This window comes from Hibiscus syriacus, unplaced genomic scaffold (genome assembly GCF_006381635.1).
Source record: "Hibiscus syriacus cultivar Baekdansim isolate YM2019G1 unplaced genomic scaffold, ASM638163v2 tig00017808_pilon, whole genome shotgun sequence".
Taxonomy (NCBI): domain Eukaryota; kingdom Viridiplantae; phylum Streptophyta; class Magnoliopsida; order Malvales; family Malvaceae; genus Hibiscus; species Hibiscus syriacus.
In genome coordinates, this window is record NW_024062417.1 from 1,935,812 (window position 1) to 1,951,951 (window position 16,140).

Below are 16,140 nucleotides of genomic sequence, written 5' to 3' on the forward strand. Positions count from 1 at the left end.
AACAAGACACAGAAATAAACAATGATTCTTGAAAAATTAAAATATAAGTTTGAGATGCTCCGTTTTGTTACAAAATAACCTGAAATAGAATATGAATGCATTTTTAGGCAGTTAATAAGAGCATTGAATCTTAAAAGGCACGAAAATCTACATGAACAGGTTTTGGAAGATGTATGAAAATCATTACATTGTTTAAAGTTAAAGCAATAAGAGCATGAAAACTTACGAGGCACGAAACTATACACCAACTGACTTTGGAAGATGTATGAAACTGCGAGAATGCAAGTCAGTAGCAAAGATAGTCTGCATGGAAGGCCAATAACATATTAATAAAATAATTTGCCCAAATTTTCATCAACCAAATGCACTTTGAAGAACATTTATAAAGAAATAGACACTAAAACAATATGCAAAAGGTTACACGGTACAATCATCATGAACAAGTCTATTAAACGTATGTCAAGAAATCAAGTTAAGCTCATCAGTCAGTACAGAGTGGGGCAATTGCTGGCAACAAGCAAGATTTTAAATCAAAAATTCAAATTGCAAACCAGTTTGAGAAAAACAACATACCATAAGATATTGAAACAACCCATCCAAATTTTGCGGCTTATGATGTACACCACCAGTTATGTAAGAAGCCTAAAACTTCTGTACATCAAAGATTATCGGTAAAACTCCCATGCATGAAAGACTATCAGTAGAACTGAGAGAGGAAGACCAATATATGTTTGCAGCATAAGGCCAATAAGAGAGCATTACTAAAGGTGTCATACCTGTTGCAGAAAGGCTGAATTCTGTGCACCTATGTAACAAGAGTCTAGGAACCTGCAACAGGTAGCCAGTTAATTAAGACTAGCAACATGAACACTTTTGAAGCAAGACAAACAACACATACAAAAGAAAATAATAAACAAGCCAATTAGTCGTATTGAATATATTAAATTTTTTTACCCATTTTTATTATTATTATTATTATTATTATTATTATTATTAATTATTTATTAATATTACAAAGCCCAAATCCAGGCCCAATTATAACCCATACTGGTCCAGGCCCAGTTAAACTGAAACCCTAAAACTGATTAGGGTTTCATCATCTTCAGCCGCCATCCTCAATGTCAGTCGTTGGATCTGGTTTGATCCAACGGTCCACAGTTTGCCAGAGGAAACCCTAGGGTATCAATACCCTAGGGACACGTCCCAGCGCCGCCGTAGATTCCAGAAGACCACGCGGCGCTGCTTCAGCCTCGCCGCCACTCCAGCCGCACACATGTCATCCTAACGGTGAGTCACCACTGGGAGTCCGGTGACTCACCAGACTCCATTCTTTTACCCGGTCCGATGGCCACACCGGTGATGGCTATAAAGCCATCACCCCATCTGCGAAAAAGAGATATAGCCGGAGAGACAGAAACAGAGCAAAAACAACAAAACAGAGAACAACAATCCAACAAACCAGCAAAGAAACAGAGAAAAAAAGAAAGAAAGAAGAGAAGCTTACCGAGGAAGCCACGACCACCGGACCTCACCAAAACCTTCGAAAACCGAAGGTATATTTCTTAGATTTGCTCCGATCGGGAGCCGTTTAAAAGAAAAAGCCATCTGAACCATCATTAGGACGGTCCGATCTATGTTTTAGTATAATTTTTTTTTTATTCCGGCCACCGAAGGAGGTGGCCGGCGGCGGAAGAACACCGGCGGACGGCTGCCGGCCGACTGGCTTCTCTCTGTTTTAGAGAGAAGCGAGGGAGAAAATTCTCTCTCAGAGAAGAGAGAGAGAGGAGAAACTGAGAAATGAAGGCTGGCCCAAAGGGCCAGCCGTTTCAGACCTTAAATAGGCCTTCCCGAACGACGTCGTTTCGGGAAGGACTATTTGTGCAAATTTTAATTGTTAAATCCCGTCCGCAGCCATTATAACTTGTAACTCTTACATTTTAGTCACTAAATCAATTTATAATCCTTTTAATTTGATCTTTAAATTTTAGTTTTATTTATTTTATTCCTTTATATTAAAATAATATATTTACAGTAAATAACAGATTTAATCCCTTAATTTTAATAATTAATATTTTAATTCCGAGTTTATATTTTTAATTTATTTTAATATGATATTCGAATTTTAGATAAGTTTTATTTTAGTCACTAAATTAATAAATAAGAAAATGGCATGTTTAATCCCTATAATTTTGATTAATTATGAATTAGGTTTTTAATTTTAATTTTACTATAATTTAGTCACTAATTTTAAATGTTTTCATTTATTTTACTGCTTTTAAATATATCGTTCTAATTGTATTTTTATTGTTTTAATAATACTTGTTTATATATTTAAATATTTTTATTATTATTATGTATGTAGTCATAAATATATATAATAAATAATAATTTATATTTTTTTCAATAAATTATTTTAATATTTATTTTTCAATATCGAAGAAAAGGGCAGTCTTAATACAACTGGATGTCCTATTCTGGTATTTTAAAATTAAATATTACAAAAAATTTTAATTTTATTAATATCAAAGAAAAGAGCTGTCTTAAGGCACCTAGAAGTCCTTTTTCGATATTTTTAAATAAATAAATATTTTTAATTTTAAAATAATAGGATTATAAATTAAATATATTTTGAATTTTTAATAGAGACAATTTATAATTAAAAAGTACCAATTTTGGGCGTTGTAGGGGTGCTAATCATTCCCTAAACGTAACCGACCACGAATCCCTTTTTATTATTAAAAAGAACGAATTTTTGGTTATAAACGCAGATCAGTTCATTTTTTAATTGATGTTTTCTTAAAACTCTTTTTAAAAAAATAATCTTTAGATATTCGACCTACCTGACCCAAAAGGTCGATGGCGACTCCCAAATTATTTTCAAAATCATTTATTCACATCAATTTTCCCGCCAAATATTATATTTTGTGCCCGGACGAAAACCGGTTACGACAGCTTGGCGACTCTGCTGGGGACTGGTCAAACTTTTAAAATCAATTATAAATTATCTCTATTAATTATAAATTAAAATTTATATATTTAATTTATAATTTTTTATTTTCAAATTTTTATATATTTATTATTTTCATAGTATGTATATATTTTTCCTATTAATATTTTTTTTTAGTTGCAAATATTTTATTTCATTATTTATTTTTCTGTCAGAGGTTTGAACATTTCTCCTAACACACAACACTTGCATTGCATAACATAAAGCTCTATAATTGAGTTTGTCCCTTTTAAGTGGGAGTGAAAGTGACGTCTTCGTGAGAATTTATTCTCCGTGTCAGACCTAGCAAGTAACTTTCGGGGTTCATATGCTCTATGTCTTCGTGAGAATTTATTCTCCATGTCAGGCATAGAGAAATGTATCCCCTCGAATTGAACTCGATCCACTTTAGTCTGTGATGGACTAGGATTGAGGGTTATCAACCCAAGGGGGCAATAACAAGGACAATTCGGGTACCTTTATTCTTAGATCTGAAACCATGCATATAATAAAACTTAGAAACTCTCCCGGTCTGAAGTCATGCAGAAATTTTGTCCAAAATAGGTGTACACACAGGAGAAATGAATTCTAACTTTCCTGTTAATTTATTTATTTTCTTTACTGATTAAATTACATGTAAATTTAAATTATTTAAATTATGAAAAAGCATGTTTAAATAAAGATATTTAAGTAGATATTATTGTTAAATTCTTTATTATGTAAACTAATTCATTTCTTTTTGTGTGTTCTTTATTTTTTTATTTTGCATAGCATCATACAGGATAAAAGGAATTGATCCGTGTGTTAATTGTCTCATTGGAAAGCCTTCATCCATGGATAAAAAGTGTTCAAATCAAATAATTCTAAACTCAGAAGTAAGACAGTGGGCTGAGGACTTACAAAGACAAGAAGGAGACAGTCTGCAGGATGATTATGTATCTGACTTGGCCAGTTATGCTCCAGTTTCGCTAAAAAGAAATGATATGCAAGATTTGCGAAGCATTTGGGAAAGTTGGGATTCAAATAAAAAATTGCAGTTTTATCATACTTACGGAGATATCCCATATTTGCTCTATGTCGAAGTTGATGATGAATTACTCAGAGCCCTAATTCAATTCTGGAATCCAAGGTACAATTGCTTCACTCTCAATAAGGAGGACTTGGTCCCTACTATTGAAGAGTACACAACTTTGCTACATATAGAAGGGGCTTTAGAGAATCGAATCTATTCAAAGTCAATTAAAACTCAACCCTTTCGAGTTAAATTAGCAAAGATTGCCGGGGTACGAGAAGAATGGGTGGCATCCCGTACAAAACAAAAAGGCGAAAGCAAAGGCATTGCTTGGACCAACATTAAAGAACTTATTCAGAGTCATCCAGACACTAAAGTACGATTCGATCTATTTGCTCTGAGTATGTATGGTATGGTCATCTTCCCAAAAGTATTGGGATATGTTGAAGCTGCAGTGGTAGATTTGTTTGAACAGCTACCGAAAAAGATTAATCCTGCTTCTGCAATTCTAGCAGAGACCTTCAGATCATTAAATGCTTGTAGAAAGCTAGGAGGTGGACGATTCTCAGGGTGTACCCAGTTGTTATATGTTTGGATCCGTAGTCATTTCTGGAGGACAGAAAAGGTTTCATACCGACGCTTTAATACGGATTACTCACCATTAAAAGAATTTCTGGAGCAGGAATGGCCGAAAGAAATTAAGAAAGATATGTGGATTAATGCCTTTCGAAATCTGCAAAGTAATGACATTGTTTGGCGAGCCCCGTGGCAAATCCAAAGGGAATTCTTTTACAAATGTGGTGATTACAATTGGATAATACTGCTCGGATTGTGGGGAGGAATTGGATATGCACCACTTCTGGTCATAAGACAGTATGAAGGTCGTCAATTTGTACCTGTCACCGCTGGATTACATTCATCTGAGTTCGCATTTCACAGCAAAAATTATAAAAGAAATATCATGGAAGCCGTTACAGCTTGGAAAACAACTTTTTGTATCCGAGCTAAAGCAGCAAAAGAAATGCTAACTCCTGATTATGAGGAATGGAAATATGTCAGGAAAAATGAAAATATTCCTCTACCAGATCAAAATGAGGATATCTCTATGGAAGATCGCATTAAGGTGGTTCCATCAGAGATTGAAATCCTGAGAGTTGAGTTTGAAGCAGAAAGAGAAGGCTGGTCAAGAGAATTAGAGCAAATGAGACGAGATAAAGCTATGTTGGGTGTTGGGTGTTGATATTGACTTTCATTCATCACAATGTGCAATGTTGAGAGAAAACAAAGAAAAAGTTGATGGTGAATTTAGAGCATTAAAGAAAAATTACCAAGAGTTATATAAATCCCGGAAAGCAGCAAGACCAAGCCAATCAACGGTACAGATGACCAGAGAATTGAACATCGAGAAAAGTCGAGTTGAAGATCTGAAAGGAAAGAATAGCTGTCTATTCAAAAGCCTTGAGAAAGGAATTAAAAAATGGAAGATTTTGAGGTCGACAGAAGAGAGCGAATTATAAAACACAAGGCTGAACACCGCGAGATCATGAATGAAATGCAAAGAGAAAGGGATCGAGCCAAAGATTTAGAAGAAATGAAGAATGACATATTTGATAAATTTGAAGGTGAGAAAAATATCATGTTCAAGGGATTTGAATCTGAAATGAACCAGCTGATTGCTGAACTTGAAGTCAGGGGCCAAAAGATTGAAGAATTCAATGTTGAAAAAGAAAAATGGGAGCTGGAAAGAAAGAATTTCAACACCAAACTTGAGGTAGAGCAAGAAGTGGCTAGTAATTGGATGCAAAGATGCAGAAACAAGAATGTTCAAATCCAAAAGCTTAATCAAAGAACGCAAGAAGCACGAACAAAGCTTGAAGAAGATCTGGATCAGTCTAGAAACAAAAACTCAGAGTTTAACGCTTACATTTTGCAACTTGAAGAATCATTATTTCAAGAAAAGGTTCGTCTAGGACCTAATGATCTCAAAGAAAGTAATGAGGAAGGTGCTTCACTGCGAAGACGCATTAGAGATCTTGAAAAAATTCTGCACAATTGTCAAGTCAGAATCACTGAATTAGAGCAAACTCTGGAAGGAATTAATGAACAATGGCAAAAGTCAACTGATTTCTATGTTGAAAGAAGTGAAGAAAGAAGTAATATGGTGTTCGAGGCCATGGTACAAATGTGCGAAGTTGCTAGATATGTTGGGGAATTAGCTGTTGAAGCTAAAATAATTGAGCATCACGTTGATCCAGTCTCTAAGTTCGGAAAGAGGGTGTCAAGGTTAATGAAAGAAATTATAGAGCTTAATAGGAAAGCTATGCCTTATCTGTAGTTATGAACTATTATAAAGAAACTTTTGTATGCCGATGAAAGTTGTTCTATGATAGTTAACTTTTTGGGATCAATACCTTTTTTGCATACATATATTTTGCATACATTCATTATTCATTTCATGATTTTCTTTATGGATATTTATTAAGATAAAATTCATTAATTAAAATTTGGAAAAAATAATATCAAAAGATTTTTCAATCGCAGTTATTCTGGCCAAAAGAGAAATACAACATCACTACGGTACTAGACAAGCTACTAAGAGAATTATGGAGGATAAAATACAACGTATTGAGGAACAACATAATAAAGAACAAGCAGAAATGAGAATGAAGCTGGAGAAAATTGAAGCCAGTATTGCAAATTCACAAGACAGCATGATGCAGAAAATAGAAGACATGTTTAAAAGGCAGGCTATCATTGGAAAAATGCATGAAAATCCTATATCTTTTGACCAAGAACCTATGTATCCTCTAGGTTTTCCACCAGAACCAATTTATCATTCTGGTACTACACCTATACAAATCAATGCTCGCACATCAGCATTTCAAGAAGCCAAACCACATGAAAATCGACAAGTGGATCCTGCATCTTCAAGCAAAAATCCGCTTATATCAGATGTGAAAATAGGGGATCTTAATACTGAGCATTTAATCCCAGATTTGAATGAGCTGAATGAGAAAGAAAAAGTAAATGAAGAATTAACCAGACAGATCAAGAGCTTAGAGGAACGAATGAAATCCACGGAAATAACTGAATCATTCTATGGGTTTGACGCTAGTGAGTTGAGTTTGGTTCCAGACCTAATCCTCCCCGTCAAGTTCAAAGCTCCCGAATTTGATAAATATGACGGTACCACATGCCCTTCATCCCACATTACTATGTTTTGTCGCAGAATGGCAGGATATGTGAAAGACGAGAAATTGTTAATTCACTGCTTTCAAGATAGTTTGACAGGACCAGCTTTAAAATGGTATACTCAATTGACCAAAGCCAACATTAGATCCTGGAAAGATCTGGCTAAAGCATTCTTAGAGCAGTACCGCCATGTAACAGACATGGTCCCTGATAGATGGACTCTCCAAAATTTGGAGAAAAAGAATAATGAAACATTCAGACAGTATGCCCAGAGATGGCGTGACACAGCAGCCCAAGTTCAACCACCTTTGTCAGAAAAAGAGGCCACAGTAATATTTGTCCATACATTGAAAGCTCCTTATTTAAATCATCTAATGGGGAATACAACCAGAAATTTTGCAGATTTGGTCATTTCTGGAGAACTCATTGAAAATGTCTTGAAAAGTGGTAAAATTGAATCAAATGAGGGGTCTAGTTCCAAAAGACCTATGTACCGGAAAAAAGAGAATGAAGTTAACAATGAAAACTCTTACAACAAGGATTCATCAAAAAGTGGTACAATAACCCAGCCAAGGGTTAAGAAAGAGGAAACAAACACTAATCGAGCAGAGTCCAGAGGATCTCGAAAGGAAAATGAAAGGTTGTCTTTTACACCTTTACCAGTACCATATGCTGAGATCTATGATTCACTGTTAAAAGCAGATGTCATACGGCCCTATCCTTTGGTTCCCATGCAACCACCATTCCCTCCTTGGTATGATACAAAGGCACACTGTGTTTACCATGAAGGAATTACGGGTCATTCTATTGAAAACTGTTTGGCATTCAAAAGGGTGGTTCAAAATTTGATCAACACTGGAAAGTTGGAATTCAATACACCATCTGCATCAAATCATACATTGCCAAATCATGGAGATAAAAATGTGAATGCAATTCAGGAAGAGAACAGAAAGAAAGCAAAAAATGACATTTCTGAAATTAAATCTCCTTTTGTTTGGGTATTCCAACAACTCTCTTTAGCTGGTATAATTCCACAATAATCCAGGCCAAAGCAGAATGAAGGCAAGAATTATTGTGAATATCATCAAGAGAAGGGGTATAAAATTCAACTATGTCCTGAGTTTAGGGATTTGGTGCAAAAATTGATGAACAACAGAGAAATAGAATTCTTTGAAGAAGAACCAGGGAAAAAAGAAGATGATGTTTGCTCATTAGAGGATTCTAAACCTAGTCAAAGAATAAATGATCTTGTGATCATTAATGTGAAATCATCTACGGTGATTCCTGCACCAATAAAGTCGAAAGTAGTTATCACCACTCCTCTACCATTTCCATACAAAGATACTCGCAGGGTACCTTGGAATTATACTACCAATGTTTCAATGGTAGGAGGATCTGTTTCTCTAGAAAAATAGAAGAGAAAATACAGAGCTTGGGTACAACATCGACGTCTGAAGCAGTGAGCGAAGTCGGGTTCTTTACAAGAAGTGGGAGATGTTACTCTCCCGAAACATCCAATGCTTCAGAACAAGTGAAAGAAAAAGGAAAAACCATGGTAATACCTCAGAAGGTATTTGATGATAAATCCCCTCCAGCATTCAATGAGCCTGTGACAGAAAAACAAGCTCAAGAATTTTTGAAATTCCTGAAACATAGTGAGTATAGTGTGGTTGAACAACTACACAAACAACAAGCGAGAATTTCTATTCTTGATCTATTGATGAATTCAGAAGCACATAGAAATGCTTTGATGAAAATTCTCAATCAAACATTTATCCCTGAAGATATATCCCTCAATAAACTTGACAGAATTATGGGACATATAGCCGCTGACAATTACATAACGTTCACGGATGATGAAATACCTGAAGGTGGAATGGGGTCAGTAAAAGCTTTGAATATCATGACACATTGTCATGGCCATGTGTTGCCAGGAGTATTGATTGACAATGGATCCGCTCTCAACTTGATGCCTCTAGTCACACTTCAAAGAATGCATGTGGATAAATCACACATGAAGAGCTATCAGAATGTAGTACGAGCCTTTGATGGTACTCAAAAAGAGGTGCTTGGGAAAATGGAAATACCGTTGTTAATTGGTCCAGTCGTGTACAATATTGACTTTGTGGTGATGGACATCCACCCTACATATAATTTTTTATTAGGGAGGCCATGGATTCATTCAGCAGGAGCCGTTCCTTCTTCATTACATCAGAAATTGAAATTTTTTGTTGATGGACAACTAATATGCGTCGGAGCTGAAGAAGAAATCATTGCGTCTGTAACATCCATATATCGAAACCAATGATGATGCTCTTGAATGCTCTTTTCGAGCTCTTGAATTTGTAAATGCATCCTTTATTGCAGAAGGAAGTAAAATTCCATACCCCAGATTATCTGATTGTACCAAGATGACGGTACGACAAACTTTAGGCATCGGAGCTAAAGCTGGGAAAGGTTTAGGAAAGAATCTTCAAGGGATTTCGGTTCCTGTAAATATACAGATGAAAAAAGATCGTTTTGGGCTTGGATTTAAGCCCAATTTTCAGCAAAAGAACAAAGAGATGAAAAGAAGATATGAAGACAGAAAGGCAAGGTTGAAAGGGAAATAAATCCTTTGGGAACACATGTTTTTCCCACAGTTGAAGACCACATTCAGATCAGGGGGAACAATTAATGTAGAACAACAGCTTGTTGAAGCCTTTAAAGAAGAAAAGTTGACGAAAGATCAAAACATAGTTGAAGAAGCTATGAATGGATTATTTATCAACATGATCATGAATGACAACAAGACTGGCAAATACTTGGATAGGATTCGCCCATGTTTTCCTAGAGAAACACTCAACAATTGGACCACTGAAGATCTTCCTATAGTTTTTAATATTAACACAGAGTAATATTCAGAACTAATCTTTATGTTTAGCTCAAAAATATGAAAACTTTTTGTTATCTTGTAAAGGAAATTATGTTAAATATAAGAAATTTTCTTTAAAATTTTCAGATGGCAATCATTATTTACATTTTCTTACATTTATACATTTATTTATTTCATAAATTTACTATATTCTTTCGGAAATATGTCCGACTTAAATTTGCAGGTGTCACCATGTTAATAGCATGTTATTCATAAAATTTAATCAATAGATAAATTTAGAGCAACCCATATGTCTGGAAGAAATCAATGGGTGTGAGGATGAACTGGAATGTGATGTTCCTACTGAACTATTAAGATTGGTAGAAAAAGAAGACAAACAAATTCTACCCCACAAAGAAGAGATTGAGACTGTGAATCTGGGAACAAATGAAGAAATGAAAGAGGTGAAAATTGGTACTACTATGACAATCCAGATAAAACAAGAATTGATAAATCTTCTTCAAGAGTTCAAAGATATCTTCGCTTGGTCTTATCAAGATATGCCTGGCTTGAGTACAGATATAGTGATGCATAAGCTTCCAATCAATCCAGAATATAAATCGGTCCAACAAAAGCTCAAGCGAATGAGACCAGAAATGTTGTTGCAGATCAAAGAGGAAGTGATGAAACAGATCAATGCAGGTTTCCTACAGGTAGCCAAATACCCAGAATGGGTAGCCAACATTGTTCCCGTACCAAATAAAAATGGGAAAGTTCGAATGTGTGTGGATTACAGAGATCTTAACAAAGCTAGTCCAAAAGATAGCTTTCCATTACCTCACATAGACACCTTGGTGGACAATACTGCAGGACACGCATGGTTTTCATTCATGGATGGCTTTTCAGGATATAATCAGATAAAAATGAATCCTGAAGACATGGAAAAAACAACATTTGTAACCATGTGGGGCACATTCTGTTATAAAGTGATGCCATTTGGATTAAAAAATGCAGGGGCAACGTATCAAAGAGCCATGGTAACTTTGTTTCATGACATGATGCACAAAGAGATTGAAGTATACGTGGATGACATGATTGCCAAATCCCAAACTGAAGAAGAACATATACAAAATCTGAGAAAGCTTTTCCAGAGATTGAGGAAATATCAATTAAAGCTCAACCCAGCTAAATGCACTTTTGGGGTAACTTCCGAGAAACTTTTGGGATTTGTGGTCAGCAAAAAAGGAATCGAGATTAATCCAGATAAAGTAAAAGCAATTCAAAATATCCCACCACCCAATACAAAAAAAGAAGTTCGAGGCTTTTTGGGAAGATTAAATTATATATCTCGGTTCATTTCTCAATTAACTGACAAATGTGATCCAGTGTTCAAATTACTTCGAAAGAACAATCCTGAAGTCTGGAATGAAGAATGTCAGGAAACTTTGGATATTATTAAGAAATATTTATCCAATGCCCCAATTTTAGTATCACCAATGCTTGATAGACCGTTAATTCTCTACTTGACGTTCTTCGAAAATTCGATGGGATGTGTACTAGGACAGCATGATGAATCTGGAAGAAAAGAAAAAGCTATTTATTATCTGAGTAAGAAATTTACTGATTGTGAAATTCGATATCCACCAATACAAAAATTATGTTGTGCCTTGGTGTGGGCTACCCGAAGACTCAGACAATATATGTTATACCATACTACTTGGCTGATATCAAAACTTGATCCTTTGAAATTCTTAATGGAATCACCAGCTTTGACAGGCAGAATGGCTAGATGGCAGATGTTATTATCTGAGTTTGATATTGTATATGTCAACCAAAAAGCGATAAAAGGAAGTGTCATAGCTGATTTTCTGGCCAGTCGTGTATCAAATGATTATCAGTCTTTGAGCTTCAATTTTCCTGATGAAGATTTGTTGTGCATATCCATGAATGAAGAAGTCAGAACAAATGATGCATCTGCATCTTGGAAGCTTTACTTTGACGGATCATCCAATGCTTTGGGATGAGGAATCGGGGCAGTGTTAATTTCTCCAGAAAATATTTATTATCCCTTTACAAGTAGACTGGAGTTCTTTTGCACCAATAACATGGCGGAATACGAAGCTTGTGTCATGGGATTGAAAGCAGCTATAGAAAGAAAAATCAAATGTCTCAAAATATATGGAGATTCATCATTAGTGGTGTATCAATTGCGAGGAGAATGGGAAACAAAAGATCCCAAATTGTTGGAATACCGAAATTTTACCTTCAAATTAGTGAAAGAATTTGAGAAAGTCACCTTCAATTATCTCCCTCGAGAAGAAAATCAAATGGCAGATGCTTTGGCTACATTAGCTGCTATGTTTCAGGCAACTAAGAAAGTTGATATGATGCCAATCAAAATGCAAGTATATGAAATTCCTGCAAATTGTTATAGTGTGGAAGAAGAGGTAGATGGTAAACCATAGTATCATGATATTCTGCAATATATCAAAAATCAAAGTTATCCACCAAATGCATCAGAAATTGATAAAAGAACCTTGAGAAGAATGGCTGCTGGATATTTTCTTGATGGAGAGATTATGTATAGAAGAAGCAATGATCAAATGCTATTGAGATGTTTAAATACCAGCGAAGCTAAAAGCATCATTGAAGAGGTACACAGTGGAATATGTGGAACACATGCAAATGGTCTTTCCATGGCCAGAAAAATAATGAGATATGGATATTATTGGGCTACCATGCATACAGATTGCATTGATTATGCAAGGAAATGTCATAAATGCCAGATATATGCAGACAAGATTCATGTACCCCCATCTCCTTTACATGTAATGACAACACCCTGGCCGTTTTCTATGTGGGGAATAGATGTCATTGGAGCAATCACACCAAAAGCATCGAATGGACATTGTTTCATCCTTGTGGCAATTGATTATTTTACCAAATAGGTTGAAGCTGCTTCATATGCCAATATTAAGAGTTCCACAGTCTGCAAATTCATAAAGAAAGAGATAGTTTACCGGTATGGCCTACCAGAAAGGATCATTACAGATAATGCTCTGAACCTAAACAACAAAATGATGACCAAACTTTGTGCACAGTTTAAGATCAAACATGCAAACTCAGTGGCATATCGTCCAAAGATGAATGGGGCAGTTGAAGCAGCAAATAAGAACATCAAGAGAATCATTACAAAGACCACTGAAACTTAAAAAGATTGGCACGAGAAGTTACATTTTGCATTATATGCATACCGAACTACTGTTCGAACATCTACTGGGGCAACACCGTTTTCTTTAGTCTACGGGATGGAAGCAGTCTTACCAATTGAAGTTGAGATTCCATCGCTTTGAATATTGAGAGAAATAAAATTGGATGAATCTGAATGGATCCAAGCTAGAGTTGATCAATTGAATCTTGTTGAGGAGAAAAGATTGAAAGCTATTTGCCATGGACAGATGTATCAGAAACGAATGATGAAGTCTCATGACAAAAAAGTACATCCAAGAGAATTCCAAGAGGGTGATCTAGTACTAAAACAGATCTTGCCTATACATAAAGATTTCTGTGGGAAATGGATGCCTAATTGGGAAGGGCCATACGTTGTAAAAAAGGCTTTTTCCGGAGGAGCGTTGATCTTGGCAGAAATGGATGGAAAAATTCTGAGAAATCCAATAAACTCATATTCTGTCAAGAAATATTATGCTTGAAGAGAAAAAAAAAGAAAGAAAAAAAAAGAAAAGAAAAAAGAAAGAAAAAGGAAAAAAAGGTGGTCAAGGTGAAAACCCGCAAAGGGCATCTTGTAACCAAAAGAAGGATTTGAGTTGAAAACCTGAAAGGGCAGCTCAAATGCATGTTGATATTAGGCATCTGGAAATTGAACCCTCTTAAGATTTTGACAGTTTGGGAGAAACTTCACATCTACAAGCATTTTGACAACGTTTGAGATCTTCCAGACAAAAGCTTATATCATTACTCTAAATTGTGTCAATTTGATTAATTTAGAAATACTTATGCTAATAATTTGTTGAGACATTTGAATTTTTATCAATCTTATGCTTGTCATAACTTTGAATACAATTCTATCTATTTCAAGTTCAATTTATTTGAGATTCAATTTATTTTCGAAAATTCAATTTATTCTTCTATGAATTAACATAATTTTGAAATAAGTTAAAAATTTCTGAATATCACTTTATGTTAATACTTTTAAATGCATGGAATACAAAGTAAGCCAATCATCATCATCATAAATCCATGAACAAGTCATTATTTGCACTCTGGATATATAGGGTAACATTTGTTACAGTATTCTAAAAGTTGAGGATGACCAGTTTTACTGTTAACTAAATCGTTCCATGATTTGAAAAGAATGGGATATATTAGAACAACAGAAGAGACAGCTGTCGTAGCAGTCATTGCAAGAAAATGCACCAATAAAAATCTTCTAGTTCATCATGATGATGTTCATTGCTTCCATTAAGATTGTTACACGGGATGCTACCGACAACAAGGTTGAATCCGCCAAATCTACTCATCAATTGCTCCAACCGATCATCATTTAGTTCTTGCACATCTGTTTTCAAAGATATACTAAGACAGTAGAAGGCGACCTCTGCAGCACTGATTCCAGCAAAAAGAAACAAGACATTGATATCACTGGGAAACATGTCTCTATACAGATCCTTGTGTATGGTTTTTAAGGAAACCTAGAAGCATTTCCACCTCATCAGGTTCAAGTGGAGCAACTTTATTCCTTCCAACCCATACTAGATTCCATTTTCAGCACTCATCAAGAACATACTTCTGGACACTCGAATGTGGCTCTTTGTCATAAGCTTCAAGAGCCTTACATATCCTTTCTGTCAATTTGGCATTTCCTGTACATGTTTATAAACAGTTCAACTTTGTTCTTGGATTCGAAGAAGGCCATCATTTCTTTGTCAATGGAAAAGCATCAGCACATGGAGGAAGCAGAATAAGAGAAAATCTGTTCTTAATTGGCAGAATTATGAATATAGCCCTTTTCAGTGTAGTAGCATGAAAATGCTTCAAATCTACAAATTCTGGCTTTACATCGAATAAGTACTGTGATATCCCAGTCCAAACATTAACTGGAACAAATGCCATGTGCTCATAGCATCTTCTGGAAGTGTTCTTTGAGTTATCTGATCTGGTTTGGTAAAATCAATCATTGAATTTGGAAGAGTAATGTGCTCATAGCATCTTCTGGAAGTGTTCTTTGAGTTATCTGATCTGGTTTGGTAAAACCAATCATTGAATTTGGAAGAGTAATGTGCTAATAGCATCTTCTGGAAGTGTTCTTTGAGTTCTTTGAGTTCTCTGATTTGGTTTGATATAAAACCCAGAAACAATCATTGGAATTAAAAGATGAATTGCATGATCATCTTCATTAAGAAGTTTCTTTTAAAGCTTCTTTTGCTTATTCCTTTCCCAAAAATCATAGCCCAAGTTTCGCCTTTTCTTGTAATTGGGATCATTGCATAATGGTTTCCCATCTTTTACCGGAAGAAATGTGTCAGTAACCTTAGCCATTTGAGCAGCACATATAAAATTTGTCAATTTTGCAATTGATGAATCTGGACCACATCTCTCCATGGCTATTGAAGCTTCAGCCTCTAAGAATCCCATTTTTGTCAAGTATAACAGTTTATTCTCCTCATCAGAATCAGAATTCAAGATTTCTCTGTATTAAAAGAACTATCGATATATGTGAAATCATCTTGAAAGATCACTTCATAATCAGATGAGTTGTTATCAGAATTAATATGTTGCATGAATGCAAGCTTTTCAAGAGCCTATACTATTGAGTTTTATTCTCAAGAGGTTTTGTGACATTATATCTACATCTACATTTGTCAAAGATGATAGATTCTCTGATTTGAAGAAGAAAGATTTATTGGGTTTCTACAACTGAAGAAATATTCAGTTCACCAATCTGAAATCAAATAACTTAACAATCATGCATCATATTTAGGCATTTGCAAATATAGGTGCATTTTCATTCATTCTCATCCATGTTGAATTTTGACAGGAATTTCAAAGATTTTAGCAAAGATTTAAATCCATCATTTG

General features: G+C 35.1%; 1 long non-coding RNA gene across 1 annotated transcript; it reads right to left on the reverse strand.

Moving 5' to 3' along the window:
- Positions 1 to 226: 226 nt before the first annotated feature.
- LOC120208900 lies at positions 227 to 823 on the reverse strand. Its single transcript, XR_005524359.1, has 3 exons — positions 777 to 823; positions 574 to 642; positions 227 to 303 (listed from the first exon to the last, which is right to left on the reverse strand). It is a non-coding gene; the product is annotated as an uncharacterized LOC120208900 (long non-coding RNA).
- Positions 824 to 16,140: the final 15,317 nt, after the last annotated feature.